The sequence below is a fragment of the Acanthochromis polyacanthus genome, chromosome 12 (assembly GCF_021347895.1).
Source record: "Acanthochromis polyacanthus isolate Apoly-LR-REF ecotype Palm Island chromosome 12, KAUST_Apoly_ChrSc, whole genome shotgun sequence".
Lineage (NCBI taxonomy): Eukaryota > Metazoa > Chordata > Actinopteri > Pomacentridae > Acanthochromis > Acanthochromis polyacanthus.
The window spans coordinates 31,778,720-31,797,063 of NC_067124.1; the positions used below are offsets into that span (position 1 = coordinate 31,778,720).

The 18,344-nt window shown below is 39.2% G+C and overlaps 1 long non-coding RNA gene across 2 annotated transcripts in view; it reads left to right on the forward strand.

Annotated features, from left to right (window-relative positions):
- The window catches only part of LOC127536592 (uncharacterized), a 94,961-nt gene extending 77,218 nt beyond the window's left edge, over positions 1-17,743 (forward strand). Inside the window, exons 3-5 of one of the 2 annotated variants that reach the window (XR_007945653.1) lie at positions 16,233-16,375; positions 16,749-16,830; positions 17,004-17,743. This is a non-coding gene — a long non-coding RNA (uncharacterized LOC127536592). Of the gene's footprint in view, positions 1-16,232; positions 16,376-16,748 lie in introns of both variants that reach the window. The other variant, XR_007945652.1, reaches the window with a different exon arrangement.
- The last annotated feature ends 601 nt before the right edge of the window (positions 17,744-18,344 follow it).

The following is an 18,344-nucleotide window of genomic DNA, read 5'->3' on the forward strand; positions in this document are numbered from 1 at the left end:
TACCAACGTCCCTCCTGTGGACCATGTGCAGAGCAGCAAAATGCCATAAAGTGAATTTTAGAGAAATTAGAACACTTGTCATAGCTGTCCTAAGTTACAATAAACTCCACTAGGCCTGTACAAGCATCATACTTGAGAGTATTTTCTAAAGCAGTTAGTAATAATAATAACTTGCATTCATGGAATGCCTTTCAAAGAACCCAAGGACGCTTTTCACATATGGAGAGCACACAAGAACAGAAAATGACACAGGCTGCGGGAGCTAGAAAAACAGTGTTAGCATTAAGGTTTTCTTTTTTTTTTTGAAAGGCATGATAGAAGGTTTCAAGCTCTGTCCCCAAAGGACCTCAGACGGGTGTGAAGGACGGTGAGCAGATCCGAGTTGTGTAGGGATGAAGGAGGTCTGACCGGCGCTGAGGAGCCTGAAAGGCATGAGCGGATTTATAGGTGAGGAGGATTTTGTGTGAGATACGGGTCAACAGTGAAGGTGGATGAGGGTGAGGGTGATGCCATGACTCATATTACCTTAAATAATGAGACAAAGACATTGCTGGGTCACTGGTAAAGTTATGATTGTAAACAATGTTGGGGAAAGCAGTTCATGGGAGAAAGAGACTAAATTTGCTGAGCATCTGTCTCTTAAAAGAATTGGAATGGCAGCTTTTTAATACCATGACAGTGAACACAAACACCTTTCTCATTGCTTTGTAGAAAACAGTAAGTTAAACCTTACAGTACAGGTTTTCTATACCACATAGAGACTTCCTTTCCTTTCCTTTCCTTTCCTTTCCTCAGACAGAACAACTTCTTAGGGATGAGACGAAGATATCTCCTTAGAAGGATCTGTAGCGGACGTTTTAGTTCACAATTACGTAATACTAATCAGCTTTATTGTCATTCTTTTTGCACATCCCAACTTGTTAAGAAGTCCCTGGAGCAGATGGGGTTAAGGTCCTTGCTCAAGGGCCCAACAGCTGCAGTTCTGCAGTGCTGGGACCCCTGACCTTCTGACCATAAGTCCAAAGCCTTAACCACTGGGCCGCCACTTGCCAAAAAGCCACTTCAGACCAAATCTTCAGATCATAGATCTCTATTTTTGACATGTGTCCTGCAGCAGACGCATTTCACATTACTATCGGCAGACGTTACCTTTGATTCTGCACACATTTTGTTTTTCTGAAAATGACTCAGCATGTAGGATCATCAATAAGAGGGTTTACAGATGATTAAAAGATAAATAAATGATAACCTTAGAGCTTACAATTGATTTGACTTTTCACGGTTGCCAGGGCTTGAAGCCAGTTCTGCACATACTGAGCTCTGTTTTGCTTTGTAGGGCTTTTTGGGTTTTAGCCACAGAGTCTGAGAGTGATGATCAAAGTCTGGAGATGGTTTTGAGATGGTGGAAAGTGCTTTTTTGAAAGGGTGGAGTCCTGAATGACACTCAGGTTGCAGACTTCAGGGTCGCACGGATGAAGCAGGCGTCCACATCGAGGCGCAGGAGCTGTGGTGTTTAGAATTTTTACTGTAGCATACTCAATTCAGATTTGTCTGCATATTTAAATAATCGAGTAGCCCTTGCTGTTGGTTGTGCTTTGTCAGGGTCATTGCTTTCATTTTTCTCAGAGTGAATCTCACAATATGATGCATCTCCTGGTGCTTTCATGACATTGAATAAAAGTCATCATCAGTGAGTGTCAGTCTCAGATGCAGTGAAGAATTTTACATGGTTCTCCTGTTACAAATATCTCTGTTCTGCCCTTTCCGTGATTTATACCTCAATATTAAGTTTTTTATTGGATACAAAAAAAAAAAAATCTCCATTGCTTTAAGCCATCGTTTTAATTTGTTTGGTGTAATATTTTCTGCCTCTGTTATTATTTTGGTGTCTGGTGCAGCAAAAAAAAAAAAAAGTAAAGTGGCAAAACTTTTTAACAGATGAAGCCAAAAGGGGTGTTTGTTTGACCCACAGAGACGAGCTGCAGGCTGAACCTGTACAGGATGCTCTGACAGCGTGGAGGTCAAAGATTAAGGATTGTGGCTGGAATTTTGCTTTTACAAGGGCAAATAAAGAGAATTTTTTATCTGGAAGTGCTGATACCAAAAAGACAGTATCTAATGGACAAGTGCAGCTGGTTTTATTGGGTTAAACTCACTGTAAAGTTTATCTCTTTCTCTCTCATGCCAAAATAACGTTGTATAAAAATACCAGTCAGTGAGCCAATACACCAACTGTCTATGTGCGCGTATGTGAGATGGGGTTTCTGTGTGAAGAACCAACGTGCTATTTTATTCAGTTTATGTTCTAATTAGGAAAGGAGTTAATGTTCAGGGAGAAGTCATTCCCACCACTCAGCGGGATAAGTTCAACTCCGGGTTTTTAGCTTTCTCTCCACACAGCAGGTGGAAGAGCCTGATCAAAGAAGACAAGACATTTAAACACTTAAAGCCTTACTGTGGCATTTTCAGATATTCCACCGAATTATCTCGAGATGATGGTTAACGGCAGATGATTCTTTGATGTAGAACAAAAGATAAGCCACTGATCCATGTCAAAGCCCCATCTACAACAACAGCATAGCCGAAATGGTCTTTTTAAGATATTGCTACTATGAAACAAACTCTATTGTAAGCAAATAGGTTATCAAAATCAGTTAGTTGTAGATTTATTCACTGTCAGAGAAACAAATGTTTGTGCATTTTCGGGGTAAAGCTGAGCACTGATTCCAGTAATGTGACGTGAGTGTGTGTGACATAAGTAGACTCAAAAATAGAAATGTCAGGCCATTAGAAAAATTGTTGTGTGTTCATGCGCTGTCACCCTTGCACTTCCCTTTGAGAGTAGTCTCATATAGCCAGACCTACACAATGCTGTGTCAGCGCTGGAGAATTATCAGTCTGCTCTAAATGGGGAGAAAAGCTGGATTTTTTTTAACCATCTGGACCCCAAAATCTGCCAGCAGGTTATGTTATTTTAGAAAATGACCAAAATTACACTATTTATTTGAGCTAGCAGTACAAGGAGTTGCCAAAGCTTCTTGAACTACTCATTTGTGAAGTTCCGCTGGAAATCTTAGTGGGATATAAGCTTTAAATTGGGATATCTCATCACAGTCGCTTTGTCCTACATGTCTGTTTAAAATTGTGTCAAAAATCAAATCTTACCTGATTCTGTAAAAAAAAAAAAAATCTTTTGAAAATTCAGGGACTTTTTAGCTGAACAAGATGAACTGCAGGTTGTGCTCGCACAAAGCAGAGAGAACACAGCTTTTAAAAATGTAAGTAGTAAAATATCTATAGTATGTAGAGATCCATTTTATTTCTAGTATTCATAATACCCATTTGCACTTGGTAAAATCTAACGGCAAAAAAACCCGACAATTCAGCCTTTTGTTTCCTTTCCTCTGTATCGGGACATTTTAACCATCTCACGCGTAAATTTTTCAGTTGTTTCTGCTTCGAGCCATAGTTGTTCTGTTTCCATAGAGGTGCAGGACTTTATATTGCAGTGAAGAATGAGCCTACTGTGAAAAAAAGTGCGATCTGACCAAAAAAAAACAATCTTATTTATCCTGGGTGGTGCTAAGCCCAGGATGCAGCAATGGTGCCCCTGCAAAATAGTGTCAGGGGAATTGCTCTGGTGGGACATTTTCCCAGCAATGTCACTAAAATGGCTAATTCACCGAAAGAACCAAACAGGCCTGTCTGATTACACAATCCAAATCTTCTGCTACACTTGGCATTTTCAGCAAATGCTAGTCTGGAGCTGTTGATATGAATTTTATAATCAGCTGTGTGAACGCATGGCAAGAATAGCAGATTTGTGAGCCAGACTACTTTAAGACAGTTGCTGGACAATTTCTGCCTTTCCCCTTATTGCTATAGCTTAAAATTGAGCACTAACCAACACAGTGTTAGTTAAGGTCACGACAGTCATAGCAGTTTTTCATATTCTAAGGTTCACTTCCTTATTAACCCCCTGCTATTTTATTTCTTCTCCGGTGACAGCTGAAAGCAACAGTAAACAACGTGGAAAGCAGCCTGATTAATGAGATTTCTTATGGTCTACTAATTTTAATATGTATACAAGTAAGACAAGAGTGGTTAACCTCACCCACTACACTCCATTGTTCCCATCCTTTCACATTTTTTAACCTTTCTGGTTAGTGGCATTCACGCTATTCTTCCTTAATTCTCAATAAATGCATGCTGCAGTAATGAGGCAAAGTCAGAGCTCCCCTGTTTCCTTTCATTTGCTGAGAGATCACAAAGCCAATGCATCACACTGGGGTTTCTAGCACCCTCCCAGCTGACCATGGCTAAATGGTGTTTTTGCTCTGCTGAACACTAATCCTTCTGTCAGATAAGGCCCATTATAGGAGGGGTGTAGCCGGCCCGGTTCAGTTTGAACAGACATTCAGCCCATCTGTAGCAGGCAGCACGGTTCTGCAGGGGACGGCGATTGAATGGCGCTGCAGTGTTTGCACGTTCATAATAACACCGCGTGTCATCTCTTGCAGCACAGTGGGTCACTCCTCGCTCTCAATATTCAAAGGCATGGATTCATTAAGCAAATACTGCACATGAAAGTAGCTCAAACAGCTGCTGTTGCTCCACACCTGTTTGCCATAATATAATAAAACAGGATTAGAATTAAGATTTGATGTAGGACAGTGTGAAATTGCGAATATTTCACAGTAAACTGACAGACATCAGGACATAGAGGGAGGTTTTAATGCCATGCTAAGCTGTTCGGACATAACACGGCTCATTACATGTGCTATTATCCTCCACATTTGCACATAGGATTTTTATTGCAAAAATGAAGTTTGCTCTCATGAAACTCATTTGGAAGTCAGCAGATCCATCATCGACTCTCCCAGACCCAGACAGTCGCATGGAAATGAGGAGCCGAAGAGATGCATTTTATTTGCGCGGGAGCATACAGGCATTGTTATTTTTCTCTCTGCCGAAAATGAGGGAGCCGGGGCTGGACGCTCACAGCCTGAGGGGATGGAAATTTAACTTAGAAATGGCTCATATATTGAAGCCCACAATCATTGGTGCTCTTTGCAGTGTGTTTTAACGACATACATCAGCCATTTCAGCTTCATTGTCAGCAATGGAGCATATGCGATGCCGTTTGTAGATGATATTTTGCTAATAAATGCCTCGCAAAGACTCAATCCTCATAAAGAAAAGCAACAGATTTGTCTTTTTTATCGCATTGTGCTTAATGGAAAAGCCGCTTGCTCCTCCACCAGTCATGTTGTTTTTCCTCTGACTGTGCTAAAGGAGGTTGTACACTCATCTATTAGTGGCTGTTTACCAATTGTTCCCCTGCAACACCCACATTACAGGCAGGAACGGCGCGCTCACTGATTCACCACCCGAGGCGCTGTGGGAACACAAACATCAGCAGAGAAATTGGTTTCCCTTCCCTCCTCCTGCTGTTGTGTCTCCTCCGCAGCTGCAGAATTCTTATTAATGTCATCAAGGGTCTATTCTGTTGATCTTTCAAAGAGGTAACATCTTTCACATAAAGCGTGGTTGAATCTTGGGAGTATAATGTCAGGGGAATAGGCAGCGAGATCGTAGCGAGCGCTCAGAAAGATGCTGCTCCCCTCTCAACATCACACACATGCAGCTTCCCTGCCCCTCCTATCACTTGTATGCCAGCACTTCTATTTTGGTATGTTTGTGCTGTGTCTGAAGTGGGTGTCATTATGGAAAGGAAACGCTCACACTAATGAGGTTTTGGGGAATTGAATGTAAATATAATATCTTGTTTCTTTGCGCAAGACGAGCAATAACACAGGAGTAAAGGAGCTGCTATGTTGTTTACATTTGGGGGCTTCCAGACATTAGGTCAGTGTGAATTTGCTGTGTCGGCCATGTGACTGACAAACTGTCCAGGGTGTGAGCCGGAATCAGGTCCAGCCTCTCTGAAGGGCAATTCAGTTCAATTCAGCTCTTATCAGTCAGTTTCAGTGCAGTTCAATTCAATTCAACACAGTGTAAGTCAGTTCGGTTCAGTTCACTTAAAGTTTATTCAATACAGTTTGATTCAAGTTCAGTTCAGCTCACTTCAGCCAGTTTCAGTTCAATTCAATTCAGTTCAATATAATGTAAGCCAATTCATTTCAATTTACAGCCATGGCCATAAGTTTGGACACAAGTACCATGACGCTTGTGAATCTTAGAAAATATCACAAAATTGTCACTTACAATACCGTACACAACTTCTGAGAACTATATTAAGTTTCATATTTAAAATAAACATCAAAAGAGTTTGGTGTCATTTTGTTATTCTTACCAAATTCGGTTGTGAAAGTACTGCATTTTTTTTTGTTATTTTCTTCTAATATTATGTTTTGGGAACAAAGTTGTTCCAATTGTTGGAATTTATTGATAATATTATATCCCTTGTTGATTTGTTGACTAATTAAACTGGTGCTGTCAAAAAATATTAGTTATGTTCTGTAATAGACATCAAAACAGACATAGTAAGTCATGCTGTGTCCAAACTTATGGCCATGGCTGTAGTTCAAGTCTCTTCAATACAGTTCAGCTGAGTTCAGTTCAGCTCCTTTCAGCTTAAATCAATTCAATGCAAGTCAATTCAGTTGAATTCAAATCAGCTCAGTTAAGTCAGCTTTCAGTTCAGTTCAGTTTAATTAAATTCAGTTCAGTTCAGTGCAAGTCAGTTCAACTTAATACAATTCAGTTAATTTCATTTCAGTTTAATTCAACTCAGTCCAGTTTAGTACATTTCAAGTCTGTTTGATTCAGCTCACTTCAGTCAGTTTCAGTGCAGTGTAACTCAGTTTAATTAATTCAATTCAAATCAATTGAATGTAATTCAATTCAGTTCAATTCAATACAATTTGATTCAGTTAAATTCAGATGGGTCCTTTTCAATTCAGTTCAGTTCAGTTCAATTTGCACATGCAATCACAGTGGTAAATTACATTTTAAATGACTAACATATGCAGTTTTTCCTCCATCAACCTACTATACCAGCCATATATATATTAGACTGTTTGCTAAACAAAAATATATTAGAATTACTCATCTTTATCTCTGATTTCTCTAAAAGAGTTAGAGTAGTTTAGAACAGGCCTTTTTTTATGTAGCCCAAACCCTCTAAAATAATAGTGTATGAAATGTTTGAATGTGTAATCAACTCTTTATACCTTTACTGTTGTGGTTTGGGTCTTCAACTGAGTGAAAGAAGAAGAGCCCTCTGTCCAAACTCTTTATATACACAGTGCTGTGTAATCCAGAGCTTGACACGCTGTCTGCAGTTACAGTCGCTATGCTATGATTGGGCAGTCACTGGTTTAGCAATCAGTCAACTGTGCCCATATAGGCCTCAGTGATAATGGTGTAATTTGTTTCTTCTTTTTTACAGCACTCATAGTCCTTTCCTGTGTATGACCTCAGATCAGAAGACATTTAGTGCGATTTTAGCAACCAGCATATCAACAATGGGAGGTTGGATGAGCTTGTCAAGTTTAAATGGCAACTGCTCAGATAGATAAAGATACAATCAAAGGCACTTTTAAATTCAACTTTACCTCGCCCCTGGTGCCTTGAACAAAACAGCAGCCCTCGCCTTTGGTAAAGCATAAGATGTCAACTTCAGAATGGCCTAATCTGTTTGATGAATAATGGAAAAACTCCATAAGCTAAATGTCAAAAGAAAATATGTGTTACTTTGTACCAGACTGCAATAATTCTATGCAACCAGAGTTTTTGAGAGAAAGCTTTGACATTGATTGCTTCAGCATAAATTAGTGCTCAGCACAGACTTCCTTTTCAATAAAAACTTTCAGCCCACACTTTTTCATAGCACCATCTTTATTGATCTAAATGATGTTCCCTTATCTTTTTAAAAGACAATTACAGAAAACAACAGCAATTTACATAATTATCATCTGAATTATTTTAGCGCCCACATTATTGCACGCAGCACTAACCACTTACAAAAATTTGTCGGTCTACAAATTAAGTATAAAATGTGCTTACATGCAATTAAATTCTGAACTGCTTTTTTTAAATAGGTTTATTAACATATTTCGAAAGGATATTTTTAAAATTAAAGCTTAAACCCTGGTTTCTGTCTCTTTATACAATGTGTTAGTTTTTAATTATTTACAGGTATACGTGTTTACTATATTTACACTAAAGAGAAGCTGGATCAAATCAAGTTTATTTATACAGCACATTTTGAAAGCACCAGAGTTTACCAAAGCTCTTGCTACAAGTAAGATAGAAAACAAGATAAAAGTCATGTAAGATACATTTCTAACATAAAATAAGCATAGGAAACTAAGATTTAGAGACCTTTATTGTCATTGTACAGTTTCATGCTTTTATTTGGGATCGATAACGGCTAATAAAAGTAAATATCTTGTCCACCTTGAGATTGCGCTTAAAAATGTCACGAGAGAAGGAGCATCTGTAGGCTGTTTAAAAGCTTTGGAGCTGCTGCCACAAAGGCACGATCTCCTTATCGGCCTCAATTGTGGAACAGTTAACAGCAGCTGTGGTGCATTTTATGTAACAGAGCTTATACTCATTTACTCCTTTGAAAGTTCAGCGTGAACCCAAAGGCCTTTTTGTGACAACAGTTTCAACAGAAAGATTAAGCGATGAAAGTGTTAATGCTGGAGAAGTACAGTAGGAGGAAACTATAGAAACAGAAGCCCGAGGTGAGACCAAGGAGAGTGGAAGAGAAGGACTCCAGGGAATGTGTGAGTGTAAACATTCAGTTACATGTATACATCAATGTAAATCAGCTAAATTAATCCACTGCTGCAGAATGCAGAAAATGTAACATCGACCGTCGTCATGGTGTTCACTTTTACTTCTAGGCCGATGATATTCCGCTCTACATCACAAACAAATCCATCATTTCTGAAACTCAATCCACTGTTTTAGTCAAGGATGCCACTTTCTGAATCGGAAATGTGATAAATATGATATAACTGGTCCTAAACCCCTAACTAAATACATATAAACCTTCTTCAACATCAGCAACTCATAACCAAACTTTCTTCTGTTCCATTTGAAAAGCCCAGCTTGCCTAGCCTAGCTGCGCTAGACAACCCATGGCAACGAATTTAATTCTCTGCCAGGGTGGGTCTAGTTACCCTCCATAAGGCTAGAGGCTGGATTCTCCTAAAAGTGGCCGGACCAATCACCATGAAGTGTAGAGTCAGAAGGCGGGGGTAACTAAGTGACAACAGAGGCGCCACGATTCTGACAGAAACAACCGGAAACAACTAGCCTAGCCGTGCTAGACAACCCACGGCAACGAATTTAATTCTCTGCCAGGGTCGACAACAAAAACGACAGCAGTCATTGAGCTCCATTTGCACCGATTCTGAATAATCTTTCTGTTAACATGTCTGTCATATACTTGAGCTTCACCCATTGACTGTATAAAGAAGGCTTCACCGAACTACCGTATCCTCTGATTTCCGGTGCTCTAGGAGCCTATTTGTTGCGCTTGATTGGTTGTATACCTACCCAATTGCTGTAGAGTGATTTGATAGACAACCTTTTAGCCCGCCTCCCTCCCTGTCGAGCATGCCTAGACCCTTGTGCCTTCAGAACATGGGTCTAGCGTGGCTTGGCTATAGCTTGCCCATATTGCTCCTTTCCTGTGTCATCCATGTTTTTTTATTATACCCAGACTTGTCTACTGTACGAGCTATATTTTGTTCTCAAGAAACTCCACTACATCCAGAAATCTGCTGCTCACCTGCTCTCCGCATCACCTTGTGTCCTCAAGAACCTTCACTAGTTTCCTGCTCCACAACATATTCTATTCAAACTCATTCTTGTCGTTCACAAAGCCCTCTGCAACTACCTCACCAGCCTTGTCCACTGCCACCCTTCTTCCAACAGGTTCTATTCAACTGATGCTTTTTCTCCTCCATACATAACCAAGACTGAAAAGTCACCATTTTACACCTGCTTGAATGTTCGCTGCTGCTTAAGGCACTGCTTGTGTTTTCTCTGCTTTCAATGTGTTACTCTATAGTGTTAGCAGAAGCTGTCATGACCATGGTTTAATGCTGACATTATTATGATGACTTTCAATGTTTTTTTGTGTGTGTGAAATTACAGCTTAATTAGGCAGCCATGTGAGGTTAGAGTTCCTACTTATGACATAACTATACTTTGTCTTCAACAAAATAAACCATGGTACCTCCTTTAAACTAAACTCACACTATGTGGTTTAACATGGAAGGACTGCTTGCTGTTAGCCCAAACGTGTAAAGATGAAGCATTGCTTAAGAACATGAAAAGAAGCCTGGAGAACATTCTTTGGTCAGGTGAGACAAAGAGAAATTTGTTTGTCTTAGATGAGGTTTGGGATATTGGGTAAATACCACAGTGAATGCATAGTTCTGAGAGTGAAGCACGGATGCAGGAATATGTTGATATGGGGCTGCATGAGTGCAGAAGGTGTTGGGGAAAAGACATTCATAGATAACACCATGACTGCCTGTGGATCGACCAAAACACTGTCTGACAAGATGACTCAAAGTCTGCAGATGAGCAATGTCACCTGATTTGAATCCAATAGAACACCTTTGGAGTATTTTAAAGAGAAAGACAAAATAATAAATATTATAATGTCCTTTTATCTTCATAGAAAAGCATCATAACTTCTTGTAAACTAATTATTTTGAAGTGCTTGTTATTATTCGCTTTTTATTGAAATTTCTATCGCACCAGGAATAACTAAAATGACTTACCTAGTTAAGACAATGTTTGGATGTTTTGTTACTACATCAATATTACATAATGTATTGTATTAGTACATCATTTCATCATGACAACTAAACAACAAAAGTTGATATCTTGAGATTAAAAGTTTACTACAGGGTAGGAGATACTGGCTTATTTCATGGAGCAGTTCTGCTAAAGATATTTGCTGTCTTAAAATGAACTCAGGATGGCTTCCAACTCGGCAAACACTGTGTGGTCACCGACTTCTGTCCAGCCCTGAATCATTCAGTCCCTTTAATATTGCATCAGGTTTTATATTTTTTTGTGATAAAAATGCAGGCATACAATAATATTTTCCCCTTCAAAAGGATGGAAAAATACTGTATTGTCCTGATGCAGTTCCATGCCTTTCACAGTTCAATATAGATGCAGTGTGTGACTCACAGATCCGCTGAATGTTTTCTCGCTTAAATATATTCAAATATTGCATATCAAGTATTAGGCAACAATATTGGAAATTGAGTTGGGTATAAAGGATTAGTCGAGCTTCGGAGAAACGGCGCTCCATGATATTTTGGGTAACCTGTTTCACTGAATATAATCTCTTATCTGTGATTGTGAAATTATTCAGTGAAAGGGGATTATGAAGTTTAATCTTAACAGGGATTTTCATGGTGAAATAAATTATTTTCCTTCCTTAGTTCATCAATATAAAATGATTTGCGAAAGGATTTTGCCAACTCTGAATGAGACAGGTAGCAGGGTATCTTTGACTTCCCTTCAGAACACAACAGAAGAGCCAGTCAGAGGCATGGCTTCCCTTTCTCTGTTATTACTGTCATTATTTCCCGCTCTGCTGCTTCCATCATCTGTGCACTAAGCTTAATCAGTTAAAGTGAAGATGAATCCATTTGTGTGAATGCTAGACATGACCATTCATTTGGTTTATTATGTTGTAAGACTAAAGCTATCATTGAATTGTTTTTAATGTCTTCCTCAAGACTAAATGAACAGCAACTTCATAACACAACTCCTATTATGTTGCTTAATAACTAATAATTGAAATTATGCATATTTTCCCCCCGGAATGAAATTATGTGTCCATCATGTGAATATGTAACGCTCTTAAATAATTTAGAGGCAGTAATAGAAGGGGGAAGACTTTCTTTCTGTAGCAGAATATGCTCCAAAGAATGACTGATCTGTTTTTAAGCCTTCAACAACATACATAAACACACTACTTCTTATTTTAGATAAGTTGAACTTTATATACTTATCTAAAGCTTATGCCTTGCTCATAAAACTTGATGCATAAATAACTGGTCCATCCACATCTTAGCTGTTAAAAACATTTGCTTTCCTGCATTACATTAGCAAAACAGAACAAAACTTTAGGTTTCATGTCCAAACTATGCAATCAGAACACAATGCCAGTGGTCAAAATCAATGTCATCCTTTTTTTTATTCTAACACTGTTATCAAATTCTTTCTGTCTTACCAAACAACCCATCCAACAATCAATCCGCCGTCCTAGTACATCATGAATCATTCATGTTTCGTGAGCTGTTGATGCTGGATAGTAAAATCATGTTGGTCAAAGTCTCATCAGAGCTGCGTGGCTGCTATCCATCTACAGCTGGCACCCACAGGTTGGTTTCCAGCATTGGTGGATTTTGAAACAATCTTCCGTGGGGAACTGTGAGATTTTTCCACAACCATGTACACTTTCCTCCCCAAAGAGCAGCACAGTGGTTATTTACGATGTGGAAAGATAACCTTTGTACAGCTTGGTAGTTCACTAGAGGACTACACTTTAGACTGTCCGTGGTTGTATCTTCTGATCAAGGCTTCCAGTATCAGATAACCAGGCTGCTTAAACTCCCAGCAGAGACAGATTTTTGCTAAAGTCACCTCGTCTGGACTTATCTTGGCAGGACCTGAGAATTTCTGGCCATAATCTAAAGTTGGAATCAGCACCGCTGCATAAGCTCAAAGGCATTTCTAAAGCAGAGTCAAAGAAACGTTCTAAAAAGCCCCGAGAGGAGATTCAGCAGGTGAAAATCCAGGTCCTGAGAGGAAGCTGGTGGATTTGATTCAGCTGTGTAAAACTGCAGAGTACACTTGCTGCATATTTCATTGTTCCAAGAAGGCTAAAGATTGAGAGACTGGAGAAAGATAGAAGGCAGGAGAAAGAGTGTAATTTTACTGAGATGAGAAAGGGGCTGGGTTTGTTGACCAAGCTCTTTTTGAAGTAGACGTCCTCCAATCTCTATCCGGATTTTCTCTATAATCCTGTCTTTCAATTTAGTGCCTCAATCCCATGTTCACTGAGGTAAACAACTTGGCCAGCTACAATTTCCTCTTGGTATCTTGTTACACCCACCCCTGTCATGCTTCCACACAGATGGATGCATGAACAAGTTGATATGGGCTGCATTTAAATATATCCAGACTGTCAAAGATGGAAACATTATGAGTCAAAATTTCAAAATGATCAGTTTTTGAACTAGTATTAGCAATTAGTCTGCAGTACTAATAAAAACAACACAACTTGTGCAGACTTTTACTAACACAGACGCATGTAACCATGAATTAAGACTCCAAAACTAGAGATTGAGTTATAATTATGCTTTTGTTCGTATACCATCACAAGTAACAGACAATAATTTGCCCCTCACATCTACATAGGGAGAGGATAGCCTTCCATGGAACCTGCCTCCATTTTTCTAAGGTATCCCAGAATTACTAAGCTAATAAATAATTGCTCCAAAGAAGATCTTTCTCACTTTTACATTGAAGTGGAAGGAACAACAGGTGATCCTTGAAAGGAAGGAGTGAGTATTCATATAATTACTCTCAGCAAAAAAATATTAGATCCTACGCACTGTTTCTTTAAAGCACCCAAATCAGACGTGGTCGGCCTATTAAATAGTCCTTACTATGGCTAATCATTCCCATACATATGGGCCACTGGGGACCTTTTCCGCAGTAGGCTCTGAAGGCAAGTTATTATCAGTTCTGAAAATTGGTATACAGAAAGCAACCCCGATAATGTCAGTGGATAAATGCATGTAAACCCTCCTGTGAAATTGTCAGTCTGAAAAGATGAAAAATGGGGCTTTGTAGTATGTGGTAAATGTAGCAACTGTGTGTGTGTGTTTTTTTTTAACCAAAACGATAATCCTTTTCTAATCTAACCAAATAAGTTGGTCAATAACTTAACCAAGAAAGTTTTGGTGCCTAAAACTTAACAAATGACCAACTGGAATCTCAATAAAAAGCAAAAGTTACAATGATATTTGAATGAAAAGCAAAACTATAGTCGTCGTCCAAGGGAGGACTGAAACTCTTAGACATCCTCCAGCCTCTAAATGTGGACCTTTGCTCCTCTTTTTATGTGAAATATTGCAGCTCTACCACCATTAAATGAGATGATTGTGAAGCTCCATTAAATGGGCATGATAGAGCTCCTACTCAGCCTACGTGAAGGTGGAGGAGGTCCCTACTGGGCCACTGTATGATAGTAATCAGCAATGATAGCGGCCATTTAATGCGCTGATAACAACCAAACCTGGTATTCAAAGCAAGTGCTAGTGCTTAATAATTATGTTTAAGCACTTCAATGAAAAAATTAATCCACTTTTAAACCTATACAGCAAATCTGAAGCTATAACTCCAGCAGCTAGTTAGCTTAGCTTAGCATAAAGACTGGGCTGGAAGGTAGCAGAAAAGTGCCAGCACAATGCGGGTTTGCTGATTGAACACTCCTAAAATCAAGTAAAGTTCAAAAATTTCCAGCTGGGAAAGCAGTATTAAGTATGAACTGTCAAGAAGATCATATACACATAACTTCAGTGAGACAGAGTTGTCTGTAATCACACATGCAGTGGATATTTTTCTTGCACTTGTGTGTGCAGAAACCTTTGCTTTTAGTTGGCAGATGTGATGCAAGCATAAGTCAGGTCAACACAGTCACTTTTTTGTGGCGATTGTAAGAGTTGTGCACTGTGGAAAAATGTCTTTGTGCCGTAGAACTCTAGATTTTCTGTCAGTGTGAATTACACTTAAATGGCTGCCACTGTAATATACATATACACGCAGCTCATTCTGTACGCCCACAAGAGATGGTGGACTTGAGGACGGTGGTATCAATGCAACCCATCTCATTCATCAGCCTTCTCTATTTCCCCTCTGATACTCTTGATCACAAGTGTTGAAAAGTCGCGTTGACTTGCCGTAATCACCCTCCCGACTGCAGGTTGTTCTCTCTGAATAGACCTCAGATGTTATTCCTGGAGCTCAGTGGGAGTTGGTCTGGACTCGGCGAGTACAGGCACAGCAGTGGAAGACAGACTGCTTCCGTGACATCTTTGTAATGGAAAATAATAGGGAATTTAAATTACTCACATCTATTCAGCTTGAGCTGCGATCACTGTACATTCCCCGCCCCCCTCTCCCTGTGCCATTTCCACAAGCGCAAATGAAAGCTTTGCTCGTTTCAGCCTGGCATTCAGACTGAAGTAAATTGCAGGTGATGGTGGTTTTCAGCTCAGCGCTGTGAGCCATACTACAAAGGAGAACTGTATTAAAAGCATTACGATTTAAACTTACAGTGTGTATCACTCCATTCCTTCATTTTAACCAAGCTACAAAAGGTAGTGTTCTACTGCTAGTTAGCTTTGTACTCAATATGGGCTTTAATATACGTATATACATTTATAATCATTATTTAAGTCTTTAGGATTCTGCATAGGATTAACATTTACTATAAAAAAACAACAAAGCAACTTATGAACCACCCTTTCATACTGTCAAGCATCACTCTATTGCAATACAGACCAAGGAGAGTAATTTCACCCAGTATTTTCTGTCTTATCTGTTTTTGGACAGTTAAAGCAGGTGTTATGCAGAGGCTGCGCTTCTCTGCAGTGTTGTGTGTTCAACTCAAAAACGTGAACATTAGAAGAAGAGGTATCATCAATTATTATTTCTCCTCACAGAGCAACAAAGGTGGCTGACCGGAGAAGCTCCAAGACATTTTCTTCATTAATGCCTTTCTTTTATCTAACTTCTTTCATGTTTGAACTCATAATAATGAGCTTTGCCTTCGGTTCAGATATTGACGCTGCCTGAGTTTGGTTTTTGCATACAGTGCTGCTGAAAATCCATTAAAAGTGAGTTGCGAGAGGTACAAAGCGAAAAAAATACAGGTGAGTTTTGGTGCGAGCCCCTGATTAACGGCCAAAGAGAAAAGCCGACGATGGGCCCTGGAATAGACGAGAGCATATAAAGCAGAAAGGGGGGGAAAACACAAATTATAAAAGAAGAAATGAGGCAGGTTTTTATCTTATTAATTTGGACGGGAGTAGCGTGCAGCGATTTTGGTGACAACTGATGACCCTGCTGCTATATATAGCTGCTGTGGTTGGGTCTGCAGTGAAGCAGCAGTCCTCTAACTCTCTTTCTCTCTCTATCCTCCACAGGCAGGCCCTAACACTGGCATTAAGCTGCTGTCAGCTCACACTCACACGTAAGAGGAACATTCTCAGAGGTCAAACGCCTGGCTATATTGCCTGTCAGACACCAACAGAGACCATCACCATGACAGGAGGAAAGAGAGGAGAAGGTAATCTGCTGAGGGATCCCGACAACCAAATATGACACGGTCAAGAGCAATCAATCCACATCTCGACCACGCATTTGTCCGTTCATTATCTTTGTGTGTTTGAAGAAAATGTAAAAACTCCGCACTAAATATGAATTGTCAATCTCCCCGTCAAAAAAAAGCACATCTCATTCCAACATTTGAATGATCTAAAGACACACTGAAGACCGAGAGATGTTAAAGCCACGCTCAATTGTACGCCATCATAACTGATGTGTCAGTCAAATGACTAAAACATGCTGATTTCTTCTATCACCACATGTGCTGCTGTTGATAAAAATCAAGTCAGCATGCCTGATGCGCTTTTTTTCCCTCCTCCTTTTTTATCTTACAGCAGTGTTCAGTCTTGATCCACATGCTGAAAATATCACAGCACAAAAGGCGGCAGCAGCCACCTCCAACAGTGACAAAAAAAGGTAAAGGTTAAAATGCCCTCCATGCAGCATCCCAGAATGTTAGAGTATCTTGTTTATTCCCTACTGGTATTCACGGAGAATTCAAAGCCTCTGTTACATCAGATAATTTGCCCTTTTCTGTTCTCCTGCCATTTGGCCCCATCATTCTTGGCTGTCTTATCTCTGATGGTAAGGACCAGCGCCTTCTTCCTCCATCTTACACCTTCTGTCTGACCTCCATACAGATCTGCCATCAACCCAAAGGGATAAAATATGTGCATAATTCCACAGTTTTCTCCAGAGAACACTGTGGACACATGGTGAAGTAAACTTTAAAAGCTGGTAGGTTGAAACATATTGTTGATTATATAGTGGTTTAATGGCTGTTTAGTGTTGTAATTAATCATGTTTTCAGAGAATAGCCATATTTTTTCATAATGCTTTTTGAAGTTTTGCATTTGACAAAGTTAATGGATAGAGCAAAATTTTACTAAACTTGTCAGTTTTGCAAAAAAAAAAAAAAAAAGACGCTTACTAGAAGTGGTCACCAGTAATGCCACTCGTTTTTGATTAAGATGTGATTTCATTTTTTTTTCTGTCTTCACCTCAAGACAGCATAAGTCATGTCCACTGCCAAGCTGATATGAAAGAATAAATACGACTTTCCTGATTGTAAAAAGTTCCTTAAGATTTTTTTCCCCAAAATTTTCTCATGGAGATTTGATTGTTTTTTACCAGTTAGCAAACAGCTGGTTCCTCTGCTCTCTTTATTGCAGTCATATATAACAAGAACTCTGGCCTGGTTTATTTGGTCCAAAGCTGTTAACAGAGACAAGCCAATCTTTTATTTCTTTTTGCTTGTTGTCCTGCAACATTTCAAACGTTTGCTTAAAATTTGCTTGCCAACTATATGGAAACATGCCTAATCCATCAAAGTTATGGAAATGCATTAGTAGACATTATTAAAGCTACACATTTTAAATGTTAAGTATGTTCTGATCATTCTCATTAGACTGATGATGACTGTTAAAGTAGTCAAGTATGAGTGCAATCACACAACTAAAGATGGTAAAATTAAGGAAAAATGTAATATTTATCCACATTTGAGATATATCTGTTCGAAATTGTCCAAAGTCATGAATCACACAAGACAAAACCTGAAAACCTTGTAAAGAGCACACTTATTGTTGCCGTGACAACTTTCAAAATGTTAATATGGCAACTCAAATGTACTCGTGAAGAAATTCTGATTCTTTTTAGTCAAATTCAAGTTTTCAATCCACGCTGTTGAAATGTTAAATCATTTTGTCATGTGTAATCGTAGTAAAATAGTGTCATATAGTAAAAGCAGAAAATGAGTCTGGATTTGACAAAAAGTTGAAAGAGATGTTGGCTCCAGGACTTTTAATGCAACCACGTGAGCTGTTCTCAGTGTTTCAGTATCCAACACACCTGTCCATTTGCGGTGAAAAACTATAGAGTAGTTAATGAAAATGACAAGTTTCATGAGCACATAAGCACACAGGTCTCTGTGG